The following is a 6,469-nucleotide window of genomic DNA, read 5'->3' as shown; positions in this document are numbered from 1 at the left end:
CTTTTACGGAAACCCCTGATGAGTTTGACCCTTCGACTTTCTGGCAATCAATCTCGGGCCAGCCAAGTTATGATGGAAGTGCATCCAAGGCTTCGGGCATAGAGGATTACGCTATAAGGTATGTGCACAAACTTGTCTCAGGAACCATATTTGCACGCGAGAATCAGGCAACCATTCCTCACGCCGACCTTACCGCTCTGTGGAGTATGGTGCAAGGAAAAAGGATGAACCTGTGTTTCTGGTTCGGGGAGTATATTAGTGCATTTGAAAAAAAGAACTCCTCGGTCATATGTTGTGGTAGTATTATAACCCGTATAGCGGAAGCCATTGGAGTATTCAAACCAGAGGATAGGAACCGGCTGACGGTGGTTAACCACCCAGACCAGATTGACTTGAAGATCCTTCAGAGTATGTTGTTTGGACGGATGGTCAACGGGAAATGCGTCTGGATGCCAGATTTTGTAGAAGCCAAAAGAGTTAAAAGTAGAAAGCGAAAGAATGAGGCCGCTGTGTCGGTATCCTCCGAGTCGGAACAGATCGAACAAGCCAAAGATTTGGGCTTTTACCAGAAGTGCGCCAAGCTCTCCAACGAGGACATTCTTACCAAGTTCCATGCCCTGTTCGCTCAAAACCAGGCCAACAGAGAAATGATATTTGCTCTTGAGCAGAAGTATGTTGTGCAGCAGGGAGAGATCGACATGTTGAAAAATCTTTGTGTTGAGGAGCATGGAAAGGAAAGTCCTTCTGGTTTTTCGATCAAAAGTCCGGTAAGAACTAAACTTGACACACCTGCCAACGCCGCTACCTCCTCGAAAGGGGATGGCGCTACTGCCGCTGTGGATAGAGAGGTTGATTCCTCTCTTTCCCCTCCCGCCTGATTACTTCAAATATGTCGTTGTCCTAAGAATCTGGTAACGCCTATCACCCTTCTTTTTAAGTTCTTGCTCACTCTATCCTTTATCATGCGGCTATTGTTTATGGTTTGCTTTCCTTCATACCAACATTGAGGACAATGTTTCATTCTAATTTGGGGGTGGGGAGGGATTACAAATTACAATATCTGTATGCATGAACATGATAAAAAGCCTGAACAAGTTGTTAATTAGTTAAATCTTATGAATAACAAGTATCCTCCTGTGATCTTTGATTCATATTGTCCTTAGTAAATATTCTTCATATTGTTCATTTCTTGGTACATATTCTTATTTCGACTGTTTTGCTTTACTGTAATCACTGAACAGACTGTGCTGGTTATGAGTAGAATGCATGAGGTTAGTCTAGTGTTGGATTTATGTTTTCACGAGTTTTGAAGTTCCACAAATTTAAACATCATTCACCCTGTGAGTGTAAATATCAATTTCCCATCAAATTGGTGATTAAAAATTAAGATTTTCGAAGATCTTTTAATCTAAACTCAAATTAATCTTTGAAATCTCTCGCCTCCTGATAGCCTTACTTTCCAAGCACTGTTAGATAATTCCCCTCCTAATAAGCATACTTCCCAAGCATGGTTTAGATGATTTTCCTCCTAATAACCTTAATTCTAAAGCATGGTTATTATTTAAAGCTTTAAAAACCTCCATCCAAAGCAGAATTTTGATCGATAGGGTGCGATTGTGAGGTATTGGCTTCTAAGATTACAAAGATGCAATTCGTATGCTTCCTAATAAGTAGCCTAATTAAGCATTCAAGTAATTAAAACAATTAATCAAAATTAAAACAAATTACCTCATTGCCTTTGTTACCATAACTAATGGAAATCTCTTTCTCAATTTGGAAGGGAGTTTGTTCAGCTTTCCATTTGGTACAAACAAATAGACACGAAAAAAACGTAATCAATATGAACAGTAACTGTTAAAACTAAATGAAGTTAAGAGTTCAGACTATCCAAAACTCATATTTAATACATGTCTGTAAGGTTTGAACATATAGAGAAAAAATATGAACATCAAATCTGAAATATATCTCATATTCTAATCCAGTGATAGAATCAAATGAAGGATGAGGCATGGGCAGCGGGGTTCTATTGAGAACTACCCATGGTGGAAAAACATGGACACGTGACAAAGATGCTGATAATATTGCAGCAAATCTTTATTCCTTTCAATGTCATTTCCTATAAAATGTTCACATATTAACACCCTTCCTCATCTGGTTTTTTTATTTTCTATTAAGTTGACTGAACATGTACTTCTAAGTTCTAATGAGCAGAAAATGACTCTAAAGAATGATAGGAGTAGTTTAGTACTGGTGGTCAATATATAACTCTTCTCTAACATTATGCAAAATGCTAGAAAACAATGCATATCAACGAACTATTAAGAAAACAATAGGAATCTTAGGACAAGATTTTTTATTTCACAACCATGTATGTCGGAACTCTAAAATTCCTGACATTGAACATTCAAATCACGTTGGTCCAACATTGTAGGGTATAGGTGTATCCATTCCCCAGCATCCAAAATGACAGGAACACCTGCACCCTTTGCAGCCTAAAGACATGAAAACATCAGAATGAAAGAAGCAATCACATAAAAGTTAAAGGGGAAACCTGGGGAAGTATATATAATGTCATAACATTAGCAACATAAACATTTATTAAACTTAACGTTTAATTTAGGCTCAACGTATAAAATAGCACCAATATAAGCTTAACGTTTAAAAAAGGTACCAATTTAGGCCTCGATAACGGATTGGACACGTCATTCATATTAAGCCGTTAGGAACAGAATTTAACGGGGTAATATGAATGATGTGTCCCATCACTGCCAAAATGAGAATGAGAAACCAAAGCATTTATAAAACTTGTTTGTTTGTAAATTGTATGAAGAATATATTGAATACCTTATAGCAAGATAAGTTAATTTTTAAGGATTTCCTCAATTAAGGTTGAAGTTTGAAGGAGTTTAGAAGTGACCTTTTTTTTCACCAACCAAGACAACCCCATCTTTTGACAATATTCCAATAGTTGTTCCTACATTTACAATATTGAATTTTGCAAGAATTGAATCAATGAAAATGAAATGTAATAGCAAGAATTGATGGCAAGTCACAGTTTAAAAAGTCTGAATGTAAAGAAAGTAACTCATTTGAATCAATAATCACTAACCTGATGCAAAAACAGAGAAAGAGTAAAGAAATTGAAAAAAAAGTAATAGAAACGCAGCAGTTCAGGAAGACAGAGATAGGGAAACAACTCAAAAAGGGAAATAGATTGGAGAATAATACATATGTAATTGTAATTTTATTTTTTAAGTTGAAGTTATATGCATGAACAAATTTGTGAAACTAACAGATTGAGAAACCAATGATGGCGAATGTCCAAAGTTGGTGAATCGCCAATGCTAGAGAAAACTTTTCATGTTTAATAATCTTCAAATGACCTGGTATCTGTTGACGGAAAGCTAATACAGAATATTACAGGGTTTCATTATGTGATTCGAATTCGATATTCCAATTTGGAGAGTAACCTATGCATAAGAAAATTAAGAGCATAAAGGAAATGCATTGCCTTAATACCAGATTAGTTTGAACACACCACCAGCTCTGATGTTGCTAAAATAGATAAAATCTTTACCTATTCAAAACACACACCAAAGATTGACGCAACAAAATAGCAAAATTGCCATGGGGATGGGAGAACTGATGAAGGAGATCGATGAAACAGGGAGTTATGGACAGAAATAATGAAACTCAACATGCCGACTTGTGAAGAAGAAAGAAGGATCCGAGATAGTGGAAAGTGGAAATAACTTTCAAAATGCACTTTTACCAATGGAAACGGGTTAAGGGGAGAGAGTAAAAAGAAATTAAATATTCTTGAAAAATCTATGGAAAAGACACATAAGAATAGAGATTTTAAATTACTGTCACATCAGCATTTAGTTTATAGATTTAGTATAGTTTATAGATAGATAGATAATTGTTATTAGGGTGAAGGTGGTTAGGAGTAACTTTACCTCTAACGTCTAAAATGGTGCAATTTTACCTTTAATGTTTGTAGCCAAGAGCAATTTTACCTCTAACGTTGATAAATTGGATCAATTTCAGACACTATTATAAAATACAGTCATTTTTTTCTTTATTTTACACCAATTGCATATCAATTTGTTCTAAAAAAAGGATATAATGTTTTTTATAATTTAATAATAAAATTGGAGATTAATATTTATAAATTCGGTGGATTTTTTTATTTTTTTTTGTCTAATTCGTACAAAAGACAGTATATTTTTAATATTTTTTTCACATCCCAACATATGTTTGTGATTTATTACTGATAAAATAACGCATGTGTGAAGTGTAGATAACAAGATTCATGACCGAGAAGACAGTTTGATGAATTTTTTCTCAAATTAATCCAATTTATCAACGTTAGGGTAAAATTGCTCTTGGCTTCCAACATTAAGGGTAAAATTGCACTATTTTAGACGTTAGGGGTAAAATTGCTCCTGACCCAAAACGTTAAGGGGTATTTTTGCACCTTAACCCTTGTTATTATCATATGATTCAAATATTAATATTGCTCAAAAAATGACTTTAATGAATATTTTCATATAATAATATTTTTATGTTTGACAAAAATATCTACAAATTATTAAACGCCCCAAAAGAACATATGAGAAATTTAGGACGTGTTTGTTTTATCTACTGTTTTAGCACCTGTTTGTTTTACCTACTGTTTGCTGTTACGGTTTGCTGTTTGCTGTTAGTAGTTGCTGTTTGCTGTTGGAAAAAGCTGCTTTTCAAAGGAAGAAAATAAGAGCAGATAGAATAAGATCCATATATATGGAAAATCAGAACTCGATGTTAGAGGCTGAATAAAAGCCGAAGGGAATAATGCTTCAATCGTGGGTTATTTGAATCCGGGAAGCGATAAGAATTGAGTTGATGAGAAACTGAAAGAGAAAGTAACCTATATAGACAATCAAAAGTGGATTAGAAACTATTTTAAAAGTGTAGTTTTGAAAGAAGAAAATAACTCAAACTTAATAACTATTATTAATTAATTAATTAAAATTCTTCAAAAAAAATTGAGAGATTAAGACACCAATGTTTTATAGATAGATGTATAGATTTTCTACACATGTGCATATATACCCTCCATAATTTTCTGCATATATATTTTCACCGTTTAATCCAATAGAACAAGTTAGAGGAAGTTATGCAAGTTAAGAGGTAGTGGGGTGGATAATTACTCAACTTACCCTCACTAAAATGCTATAAATAGAACCCCGATTCTTCATTAAAAATCACTCATTCAACATATTAAAGCTCCATTCTTAAAGTTCTTAAGTTCCAATGCTTAATTCTTAGTAATTCTTAGTTCAATTCCCTTTTTCTACTTTTTAGCTTCAATTCAAGTTCTTAATACTCAATTTTCAAGTTCTTTTCATTTAATTCATCATTTCTAAACCTAGAACCATCGATTCATTAGCTAGAATCACATTTCAATTACTTTTTCGAACTTTTAGCATAATCTGCCCAATTATTTTCCAAGTCCGTTTCAGTCCGCTTAAAGTCTGTTTTTGCTTCTAATCCCTTCTAAACATTTGTTCCTGTTAAATTTAGCTTTTTGTTTTACACAATTCCTTTACCAGAAACTCAGTTTACAAGCCAATCTTTACACATCTTTTACAATTTCTGTTTCCAACCCATTTTTCATTTTTATGTTTCCGAGCATCTGCACTTCGTTTTTGTCCCAGATTTTCACATGAACTCATTCTAGACTCCATGAACTTGATTTTAGCCTTTTACTTTACTTGATTCTGTGTTCGTAAGCTCTCATACAGCCCCTCCAAAGTTAGTTTCGAATCTGCCCCAATATACCAGAAGTTTGCTAACGGGAACAACCTTGTGCCTTGCCAACCGATCGCGGTGCTCGTGAATCTCAAGCTGACACCAAATTCAATGTCTCGCCTAGATAACTATTGTGGTTCCGAGTTTATTGTTGAATTTCATTTATTTATTATTGCATTTTAATTCATATGTATTGGTTTGTTTTTCTCAATTCAATTGATTTAGCTATATGTTAATATAAAATTAATTCAATTGTAATCATTTTCATTATTTGCTGTGAACATATGTATTCCGACTTACATTCAATAACTACCCATTTTTTCTGAATCTCGTGTCAATCTCACACTTTTATTTCCTTTATTTTACTCGTCTTTAATTTATTCGCTATTGCCATAAATAAAATCAAATCATCTAGCAAAATTTTTATGACGGACACTGGAGGCTCAAGAGGAACTTTTTCAATTCTTACGTCACTCGCCAATCGCTTCGTTTAGATTTCAAGTTTTGACGCGCAAATCTACAAACTTAACCCATTTTAATTGAAAAATAATTTCTCCGGCATGCCCGCACCCTAACCACACGTGACAAGATTGAAAATTAGCATATTCACAGAATATCGCTGACAGTTATATACATTTATCAGTTAAAAATATATATATCATAACAACGTGGA

This window comes from Euphorbia lathyris, chromosome 5 (genome assembly GCF_963576675.1).
Source record: "Euphorbia lathyris chromosome 5, ddEupLath1.1, whole genome shotgun sequence".
Lineage (NCBI taxonomy): Eukaryota > Viridiplantae > Streptophyta > Magnoliopsida > Malpighiales > Euphorbiaceae > Euphorbia > Euphorbia lathyris.
Note: the sequence above shows the minus strand (reverse complement) of the source record.